Source organism: Dendroctonus ponderosae, unplaced genomic scaffold (genome assembly GCF_020466585.1).
Source record: "Dendroctonus ponderosae isolate FM_Combo_2020 unplaced genomic scaffold, Dpon_F_20191213v2 Dpon_F_20191213_2, whole genome shotgun sequence".
Taxonomy (NCBI): Eukaryota; Metazoa; Arthropoda; class Insecta; order Coleoptera; family Curculionidae; genus Dendroctonus; species Dendroctonus ponderosae.
The window spans coordinates 4,982,755-4,994,349 of NW_026018165.1; the positions used below are offsets into that span (position 1 = coordinate 4,982,755).

Below are 11,595 nucleotides of genomic sequence, written 5' to 3' on the forward strand. Positions count from 1 at the left end.
TATCCCGATCCATCATGATTCTTTCTGCATCATCGATGTTTAGGGGGCTTAAATCTGATGTAACATTTTCTCTCCAGCTCATTAATGGCTTTCCGAGTAGTATTTTTACGTCTGGATTCTCTTCCGACACCAGTTTAATCATTGGTTGGTCATCTTGTCTCTTTACATAACCCGCCCATCGCAGTCATTCTGATTTTATTGGTTTAACTATGTCTGGTCTGGTCTGGTACATTTTGCGCAATTCTGTATTTTTGCTATCTTCTTGTTGTTGCCCATGCACTTTTTCTTCATTAGTTTTTAGACCAACATGTTTGGTACCACGTTTAAACTTCAAATCTTTATCACACTCACAGAATATTCATTTTATTATCAAAAGGGTATTCATTTTGTGTAAATAAACGTTGATAGTAAAATGGTTTTTCAGTCTCACACAAGAATAGTAGCAATTTTCGAAAATGCGCTTTTACACGACAATCGAACGTTTGTGAAAAGTTGAAAGTAGCAAGAAAAAATTGATGTGTCTTCATTAAAATTTAGGTTTCATTAGGAGAGCAAGATATTTAAGAAGGTACGACGGAATTATTAGTAGCAAAAATGGTCATTAATCGCAAATAACGTGACTCTAAAACTACGTTGTGTGTCTTAACTACAATCCAATTTGCATCAGGAGAGCAGCATATGGAGGAAGGTAGCGATACTGAAATATCAGGAGTAAAAATAGGCACCAATCGCAAATAATGAAACGCTAAAATTACGTTGTCTGCCTTGACTGAAATCTGGTTTAGTAACAAGGAAATATCGGGAGATGAAGTAGACATCAATCGAAAGTAGCGTAACGCTAAAACTATTTTGCGTGCCTTGACTAAAATCCTGTTTGCATCAGGAAAGCAGAATATTCAACGAGGAAGCGACAAGGAAATATCAGGTGCAGAAATAAGCATTAATCGCAATTAACGTAACGCTAAACTGTTTTGTGTCGAGCCCAAAAAACATGGAACTTATTTCAAGACAGGCGAACTAAATAAAGGTAGCCAGAAAGAAATATCGTCAGCAAAAATAGAAGATTATTGTCGTAAGATAGTTAGTCGATAATAGCGTTACGTTAACGACCTGGTCATGATTATATCTTGCATCAGAATGTTTCAGGGGATAGAGGTGTATTCAAAACCATCAAACATAAAAATTTAATTGTATTTATTTTATCAGGCAAACAAACATAATCAATTATTACTACAATATATTTATTAACTAAAGCAGTTTCTCTGCCCTTTCGATGGTCCTTCGCAGCGCGATTGTGTTCTTTCTTGCCATTGTAGAGATGATGTGGAGATGTCGGTAACTAATGCAGAACAATATCAAATTGAAAAAACTGTAATTATGTAGTGAAATTGTAAATATTAGCAAAACCCATTCGGAGTAAGTAAGCGAAAAACGATCCAATAAAAATGAAACGCATCAATAAAATGCAGATTTCAAAACCATCACAGCAATTGTCGGCATCCTTTACGGGGAAGATGCAAAAAAATAAATTATAAAAAAAACTGAATTGAATTGAAACGAGTCATTTAAAACTGTTCGATAAGTACAAAGACTTAATTATTCTCTACATGAAACAAAAGAGGATAAACATAAAACTTTCTGAAATTTACTTCTAAAGTACCTTAATGACATTCTTCTAAAGTCTAAAAAAGTTTGTTTATAAATACTGTACTGAGTCAGAAGTCAGTCAGAAAAGTGGTCCATAATTCTCAGCATTTCTTGTTTAATAATCGATTTCTATAATAACTCAGAATGACAATCTCATAAATTATGAAATGATTTGTAATGATATTTCGCCATTCAGTTATTTCAATACCGCTCGTTTTCCTAATTTTTTTGTGGAATAAATTACTGTGACTAAATGTACCATTAACCATCTGAACATAAAAATTTGAAAATTATGAACATCCCTGAAAAGACTCTGCCTCACACTGAAGATATTATGTTTGAAGCTAAAGTTTAATGTTAATATATCGGTTTGAACATGCAATTATTTGCAAAGCTTTATTTTCATTTATTTGTTAAACACCAATCCCGGCCACACTTAATAAACTCTAAATAGGTCAGCAATATTTTAAATGAGATTTTATATCGGTTTCTAGGCATTCTTTCGACAAATTTGAAGAATGATTGAAATGCCCGCAAGCTTAATGATTATTTAATTTAGAACCAATGTGTATCAATGATAAACCGTTTTTTAGCATTATTTGGTGCATATTTTACCAACCGGGTTTATTTTAAAGCCTTTTGATTTATGTTAGTTGAGCTTGAATTCGCATTAACAGATTTACACCATTTATTTTTTAATAATTTTGCCTGGAAAGCTTGTTGTTGATAATTAATAATCGTACTTAACGCAAAATATTCGAAAGTGAATGGAACGTTAAACGAGTTAATCAACCTCCAACTACCTCAAAAGTTTTTAGTACTTGCAGACGTATGAAGTTAATAGTAAATAAGATATACGCGCTTTTGCTTCCATTTTGAAGAATTATTTTCTACTTATACTTACGGTGTTGGAAATTCGACTAACTCGAAGCAAATCAAGCCAATTTCGTTTAAACATTTTCTTCTATCCAAAACGACCCAGTTTTTACATTCTGGATACATGTTAATTAATTGCAAATGTGTCGTTTATTTGTAAATAACGAGTTGCAAAGTAAATATGTCAGGCAAGTACTGCTAAATTTTAAGTTGCCCTAAAGCAATGCAGAAAAGTTAATATATGTGCTAATATTTATTCCATATAAGTAAACATTGGATAAACAATTTATTTAAGATATGTAAGGAAAAATATAGAGCTGGACTTCAACAGGAATATTCAGGATATTATGAAAACCGCAAAATTATAAATTCCAGATATAGCTACTGCTTAATAATTACGCGTTTTATCCATGTGCAACTGATTTTCAAGGCGAGAAAAAGTTCACAATGTATGGAAAGAAAAGGTGAGAAAGTGTTTTAAGACACAGCTTTTGTAAACCATCCAAAAGATTCCTTTTTTCTTTTTATTCCTTTTAATAAGTTTCTCCTCTTCTGTCGGCTACTGTTTATTTAACTTCGTATCATCTGACAGTGCAACTTTGCATAAGTGAAAAATGAATAAAGCAAATTGATCACTGATCGAAACTGATTAATTTGTGATAATAACTCAGTAAAGCCCGTGTCCCGTGCATACGTTTATACGATGGTACGATGATACGAAAGTGTTTCTATTGGTTGGAGATCTGTCAGTTCGTACGACGGCGGACGAATTGACAGATCTCCAACCAATAGAAACACTTTCGTATCATCGTACCATCGTATAAACGGATGCATGGGACACAGGCTGAAGAGATAGAGACAAGATATAATTTTGTAAAATTATTTTGATTTTACCTTCTGCACATAAAAGAATAATGATTTAATATAAAAAATGAAAATATATTATAAAAATCGAAAATGTTGTTGATATAGTTGGACATGCTATTTTTATTATCATCGAGTAATAGGTAGTTTGTTATTCTCGCCGATTACGCATTAATTCTTTTTGGCATTGACCCACAGCCATATAAGTCTCTATTCCAACAGTCTGGTTGACCTGTGCATGCACGCTATAGAGACGACGGTCTTGTGCGATGGCCATGGCACCAAGCCCGAGATGCATGCATAAAATCAGGACAAATAAAATAAATATTATTGACAAGAACGACTTAAATTGCAATTCGCGTAATTCCCTACATGAAATATAAACTTTATCCAAAATAAACCATGCAGCGATTCTTGGTAGCGCTTTGAATAAAAGCAGGGCATATATTCAATGCTTGCATACAGATAACAACCATAGCATAGTTTAAAAATCAAGTTAAAAACCGTAAACGGAAAAGCATATAACTGTAAGAGATGAAAAAACATAACGCTTTTATTATCTGCCTTATTTGTATTGTCCTATAAACATGTCGATTGTTGTTACTTTTCAATATTCGTTAGAAGTTATTAATTAAATATCACTATTCTTTACTTTGATTACCGTATTAATAATTCGTTTCCAATTTAATTTAGTGAACGTTAAAGAAGATATTTACATTTGTACTTAAAACCTACTGTGAAGGTATTCAATTTTTTTACATTTTAGTTATACATAGTTAGAAAGAAAAAATTTAAATAGAGGAAGCCTTAAAAATGTTATTAACGAACCTTAATCAGGCGAAATTATCAAGCCTTCTTGCCAAAATCATATCAAAGCGAAACCCTAGAGGTTGTAAAATATTCCATTGCTCAATTTTTGAGCCTCTGAAATCAGTAAAAAAGATGTAACCAATTGCGTACACTCTAAGCAATTAATTAAATATGTATTAATTATGTGAAAAAAATCAAAATCATCAACGCTAATAAATATACAGATGAAAATAGATTATTGCTTTTCTCGACAACTTTTTCGCTCAAAGATTGACTTCATATTTAAAAATATAATGAAAAATATAGTATTTTATTACCTAAGTAAATCTTTCATCTACATTTTTACAATAAACCAACTGAAAGTGGCACAAGTTTATTTATCAGTGCTTGTTTTTCACTATTTATCTTGCCTTTCGCATATTGTAAGAGAAGGAACTACTTAATAAAATGGTTTATTAATGGATAAAGGCTGACGATGGCTAAAATATAGTTGAAACATTGGCACAAAAACGAGTGCTACATGTCGAGAAATTAATAAATATTAAAATCTCTAAAAACGAGCTGGTGCTTTTAAGGGCCATTTATTAACAATATTTGAATTTTTTTTTTATTTCAGAATTTTCCAGTTTCAAGCAAAGTAGCTGTTTCTTCTAATCGCTCATTTTTCTAACGTTTTCCGAAAAAATACTGACAATTTAAGGATATTTTCCGCGAACAATTTTAAAATACATTTTATTACAACATTCGCCTCCTTCGTCGTTTCTTAAAAAGTATTGAAATATTTTGCAGCTTCAAATTTAAGAAAAAAATCAAATAATTTTTTATTGAAAAGCGAACAGAATAAATACATACAGAATATAACAGAGAGTTTATAAAAACTCATCACTACCATACCTCTGAAGACTGTAGGGTCGGTTTAAAAATTGTGGATTCTTAGTTTTGATTGAATTTTTTTTGCTTTACTTTATACTCAAAAACGCTCTATTTTATAGAGTTTCACTTAAAAATACTGCGAATCTGGAGGTATTTTAGGCGAAAAATTACAAAATAAATTTGTAGCTGAAGGAAATTTACAAAAACCTTTTTCGACGTCGAATTCGGAACAAAAACAAAAATAGATTTTTCCATTTTTTCCGGAAAATTATTAAAGTTTTCTGAAAAACCGATCACAAAACTAAAAGTTTTCTATCGAAAGCGCAGGAAATCCATTATTTTCTAATGCTTTTCTTCTTTTCCGGCACCCATGTGGTATTTTCAGCCAAAAACGACATAACTAATTTTGTTAGAAAATTGGCCTCATGCACCGCTTTGTAGGAGATTTGTAGAAACCCCTTTTGAGCTTCGAATTTGGCGCAAAAACCAAATAGTTTTATTTCCTTTTTTCCCGAAGTAATTAAGATTATCTTGAAAAAACGACCAGCGAGCAAAAGTTTACAAAAAATTGTTTGGAAAATTCGCTACCCTCATCGCTCTTAAGAATTCCAGAAGTTCAGGTATTTTCAGTTTTAGCAAAGTTTTTCTTGCTCAACACTCAAACACTGACAATATTCAGGTATTTTCTGTAAAATATTATCAAATATATTCAATTGGAACACTCCCCTCTTTAACCGCTTTGTGAACATTTTTTTAAAACTTTTGTACAAAACTCTAATAATTCTTTCTGGGTTTTTTCGCAAAAATATTTTTTCGAACAGAACAAGCGAAACTTTATAATCAATTATTTGGAAAATTCGTCGCTGTGAATAATTTAGTTATTTTTAATTCCGGTTTCTTCACTTTTAGGTCAACATTTCTAAAGAAAACTCTTTCTGAACTGTGGCAAATTGAGGGTCTTTGAATCAAAAACTGAGCGTATTTATAGTTTGGTCTTCTTTTCATTCATTTGGTGTCTTTTTCGAATATCCATTTTTCCTTTGAGTTTGGGTCACAATCCAAACAAAGTTATCTTGTTTTTTTTTCTCAAAAAAATAAGTTTTCCAAAAAAACGATCAGAGAAAGCAAGGACATATGATCAACTATTATGGAAAACTCATTGAAATCTTCATTGCTCTGAAGAATTTTAAAGTTTCTTCAACATTTCCGGTTTTTCTCGTTTTAGACCAAAAACCAGAAAAACTGAATTTTTAAGCAATCGTTTAGACAGAAAAGCTAACTCAGTGAATTTTTAGGTGTTGGAGCAGTGCAAATGGCTTGGTACTCAGTAACTCAGTTCCGTTGCTGTAAAAACGATAATCCGAATTGTAAAATTCCAGTCTAGGGTTTCGTACAGCTTTAATCCGCTTTAATAAATGAGCCATGACTCATTCACCGATAAGTCATAACTCATTAACTCAGAGAGTGGCAACAACTCGAAAGCGCAACTCAACACAGTGTTACCCAGTCCTAATCAGCATCTCGCCTGAGCATCAGAAATGACTGATTTTCACACCTCTATTCTACACTTGAAAATGGAGCCAGAATTACAAAATCGAACATTCAAAAAACTGATTGTGTTGGGACAGTCACACGGATACCGGGTGTCATGGATTATAAGAAAAAATATAATAAGTTGTTATGTTTTAGATGTCTAAACATGTCTATACAAACAAATATATTCAGTGTATTCTCATGCACTGAAATTTGTTTCAAATATGCGGGGTTAATCAAAATGAGTCTGACTTTTGTGAAAGTCAACTCCAAACAATTGAGATTCGAAATAGTATGTTAAACCGAAAATATTCCAAATATGTAAAAGATTCAGAGGTTCCATTTAAAATGCAAAATTGCAGATACATTTCCAAAATCAAATCTAATCATCTTCAACTGATACCTGATTAACGGTCAAAATAGTAACAGTGTCATTAAAATTAGAGTTCACCGCCTTAAGAAATTGGAAATTCATTAAACCAGCTAATTAAATTGATTTGAAACCGACTCTAAATGTTTTATAACAACATACTTTTGCTGTTATTTCGTAGTTTTTGTTGCTTCAAATTACATCAGGTACTACAACTATCTGCATTGATTCAAAATTGGTTGGCTCGTTTCTTTAAACGATCGATATAGTGTATTAAACCTTTCTAATCAAGCGATGAAAACTAAGATGGCCTTAAAACTGCCATCATCCTTTGGAAGGACATCATTCGAAAGCGGAAATCAATAAGTTAAAATGGGATAAGTTGATAATTGAATACTAAAACCAATAAAACTGTGCAAACGTAGCACAGAGCAACTATAATTGTAAATTTGAATGATGTAACCTGTTTGCTAGCCTGGTTTGGTGGGTTTGACCGGAAGTTTCTGCTATTTACTAAGATACGCCAGTTTGATGATTTTGATTAGCAGGATGCGCTCTTTTAGCAACGATTTATTTTGATAACATTCCCCCATTAAGAGTTTTATAATCTTGTAAGTAGGTTTTTTTTTCTTGGAAGTGTGGAAAATTTATTTATCTGGTTGATGAATGCATGACTGGAACACGGAGAAGGCTGTAATCGCGACATGCAAGAAACAGTGCATTTCTGATTATTATAACAACAACTGACGATATACGCATAAAAAAAATGTGTCAATTTCATTAAATTTTCTTAATTAAAAACCTGTACAGTTTTTCAAATGTTTTCAAAAACTTGTCTCTTCGAAAATGGTTTCTTCCATGTTCAGCTTCCACACCAACTTGCTCTGCAACTTGAATATTCCTAAAATAGCGTGGATTTGCCGCTCTTGTGTCATGTAAGTCCTACCCGAATCCGCTTAGTATTTTTTTATTTTATGTGTTTTTGCGGTTTAGAAATGTTTAAAATTATTAATTGCAAGCAGAATATTTTATATACACCCCAGCTTCTACTCGCAAAAAAATATAATGTCTGGCTCGTTGGTTTAGAATAGTTCATTTATCTATCGCGCAGTTCATTTATTTGCAGAGTGTGGACTACAGAAATTCAATTTCAAAATTTGTACATAAATATCCTGTAAATACTTAAAGGTCAGGTTTGGCTTTTACACAATTAAAATAGAAAATTAGTATCAAAACCCACAATACTTGGCTAATAAAGTAAAACTAATATGTTGTTTACAATCAGAGCACATACATACACATTTTTACAATTCGGGCGATAATTAAATGAACAAGGGTTTACAAGTAAGGTCTTGTTTATCGAATGAAGAATCATGTTATTATGGCAAGTTATAATTGTTTCCAAAGTTCTAAAATGCTTCATTACGCAACTGTTTGGTGATTACTGAAGGAATTGATAGGTATTTCAAATGGACTAATTGCTTAGCGAATATTAAAAAAATATATTATAGTGATATCCTGTTATTCTAAATGGGTATTTTACTTAAATCGTCAGTAAACCGAAAGTAAAAATAAAACGGCGACCTACAACTATCAAGCTAACTTTCTTAAAGCAAAGTTGAAAAAAGTGTTTTTATAAAAAGACCTTCTCTATTCTTACGCACTTTACTATTTTTTTTGTTTAATTTTAATATCTCCACTCTTTTCAAACATGTTAGTAAATACCAATTATTTTAATAATTGATTAACACGTTTTATATATTTAACAGAATTGACTTTTTCCGATAAATTTTAATATCTCCACTCATTTCATACATATGAAAAAAAATTGAAGTTGTTAAGTTGGGGCTGCAAAAGTTCAGTCAAAGCCAGCATCTATATGATACTACAGTTTTAATTGACGGCCTTTTTAAATACTCTTGACGAAAATATAATGACGGAAAATAAGCATACAAGCAGCTTCACTGATATATTTTGACTTCAAATTGGAAAGATATTCCATTTTGTCTGAATTAGCCATCAGTGCAATTTTTTACATTGAACATAAGAAATTCTTCACCTACGCTTCACAGCTTAGCAAATTATATCTTGAGCTGTTTTGTGCACGACTGGAAATAATGATGGCGTGGGTTCCAAAATATCAGAATTGTTATAGTTATATAAACTACAATAAAATTCGTTGTAATTGTTGTTTCATTAATTTCGCACCAATCAAATGTATTTTGTTATTTCGTTCTCTCCTTGAACCGTCATGAACAACTTAAATTGCATATGTATTTGAGTCGGTTAAATCTTATATTCCGATTGTTACTGTATGTGGGATAATTAGTAAAATCTTGCTGGAATTAATTAAGTATAGTTGACTAGCAGCTAAAATACACGCGTTCATCCTACGTAAATGTTACAAGATCATGTGCTTTCAAAAGAATTTATTGTTACGATTTATAAAGTCATTTAAATGGAGTTTAGCAGAACTGGAATTTGAAAAGAAATTTTGAAGGGTGAAAAGACGGAATAGTTATTTTTCAGTCTCAAGCCTCAAGCAATAAATCAGGAAACCTGAATATCCGGTTGTGGGCAGTAACAGTGTTCTAATCATCATTCCTGGTTATTTTATATAGGTATATGTATCGAAAAAACACCAAATCCACGTTTTACATTAGGCACAGATTATCAATATAGAAAAAGTGACTCACCCTATGTTATCTGCTCGTGAAAATGCACTATAAATAAATTTTATTCCAGTCGTACATATGCGCATTTTTCAAATAAATATAAAATAGAATGAAGCACGTACTACCGATTTCAATATAATTTGCTATACAGGGTAAAAATTAATATTTTTCAAAAAATCATAACTTTCAGTTAAGCTGAATGTAGCTTATTTTAAATGGAACCTTTTTCTTATACCTCCATCAGAATGATTGGAGATTTAATATGAATTAACAGCCCGCTGTAGGTCCAGAGAAATATGTATATTACAAAATCTTCAGTATTAAACTCAAATTTAAAATATTCCATCTACAATAACGCTCTTACTATGTGCACTTTCTTCGCTTATTTAATGTAATGAATGTAAAGAAGCTTTTTCTTTTGAAATTAATGAATCTTTTGGAACTTTTTAACTGGAAAATGTTCAAGCTGCTGTTCGTACAGCTCATATTTGTTGCATCAGCTGAATCGGTGATACGCACACCAACGGAGGCTTTAATGAATTAATAACGCGAATATTATCTCAGCGATTAAAGAAGCGTAATTTATTAAATCAATCAACAACAACTAAAAGTGTCAGTTATATGAACCCGAAACACCTGTGATTCAAATCCAAAACATACATGTCTTAGAGAGGCGTTAATTTTGGCATCCACCGCTCACGTAATTCGGTTATGCTCATAAATATCGGTATCTGAAGACACAATACAAGTTAAAATTTTTATCTATGGCGATACATGGGCGGTTGTTTTACATCGTGAATAACAAACAGTTATTTTGCTTCCTCTGTTTCTTGGAATTGCAATTTTTTAGATGTAATTAAAGTTTCTGGTTTATAAGTAGGTATACCTGACTTAATTGTAGTGCTATTTGAATCAGATGAATTCATTTTATCAAAATGGGGAATGTTGTAGCAACTGGAAAAAATAATTTTCTCTTGTTGTTTTACATGCATGAGAATGAGAGGCATCCATCTTCAGGCATTATTCAGAATCATCTGGCAATGAATGTTTGCAAAAATATAACATTATGTATTGGAATTCAGATTATAATTATTTAGTTTTATAATGAGGTTGAATGCCGGTTAGGAAGAATTAGAAAATATACATTCTTCTGCTTTAAAAACTGGGAGTAAAATTGTCTAGTCATGTCGTATTGCAATTATAACTGTTAAATAGTACAGTACTTAAGTTACATTCTAATAGTAGTTTTCGATACAAGGGCGAAAAGTGTCGTTTTTAGAACGACATCGTTTGACCCCCTCGACTTCGCCTCGGGTGTCATTTCGTCAGGAGTTCGAAAAACAGATTTTCGCCTTCATATCGAACAACATTTTTTGTTCGAATGAAAAACATAACACGAATCATATATCTTATACATTTGTATAAGTTGCATATTTTGCATGAAATTAGAGCTATTTAAAAAAATTGTGTTTTGCTGAACTTGCAACAGAGTTATAATTTAGAAATTGTAAGTAAACTTTAAATTATAATTAATAGTTGTCAATAAACCTACACAATTCATTAAAAAGCATATCGGTTACCTTTTAATGAAAATACTTTAAAAAATATAATGACAGTGACAGGTTCAATTTGTCACATTTGCCTTTGCGCATATGTGCGTAAAAGTAAAACAAATGAACAGAAAAGAAAAGTGCTTCTTTATGATCATCGCTTCTGATGGAAAAACTGCTCTTTTAAATTCATTCGAATAAAAAATACGTTGTCGGTCTCAAAATTGCGTTTGGTCGATTTTGACAAAAATCAATTTTCTTCAATTCTAGAAAATTAACGAATTTCCTGTTTATTTAAACTACTCCTACTTACCGTTTTGCATGCAATAAAATCCTGAGCAATTTAAAAATTGGGTAGAACTTGATTTGGAAAGCCTAATTTTCCTTCGAAGGCGAT

The 11,595-nt window shown here is 31.6% G+C and overlaps 1 long non-coding RNA gene across 2 annotated transcripts; it reads right to left on the bottom strand.

Moving 5' to 3' along the window:
- Positions 1-1,179: 1,179 nt before the first annotated feature.
- On the bottom strand, positions 1,180-4,301 carry LOC109538244. 2 transcript variants are annotated; one of them, XR_007280901.1, is made up of 2 exons: positions 4,216-4,301; positions 1,180-1,339 (listed from the first exon to the last, which is right to left on the bottom strand). It is a non-coding gene; the product is annotated as an uncharacterized LOC109538244 (long non-coding RNA). The 2 variants fall into 2 exon arrangements; XR_002172014.2 differs by lacking the exon at positions 4,216-4,301 and adding an exon at positions 2,552-2,897.
- Positions 4,302-11,595: the final 7,294 nt, after the last annotated feature.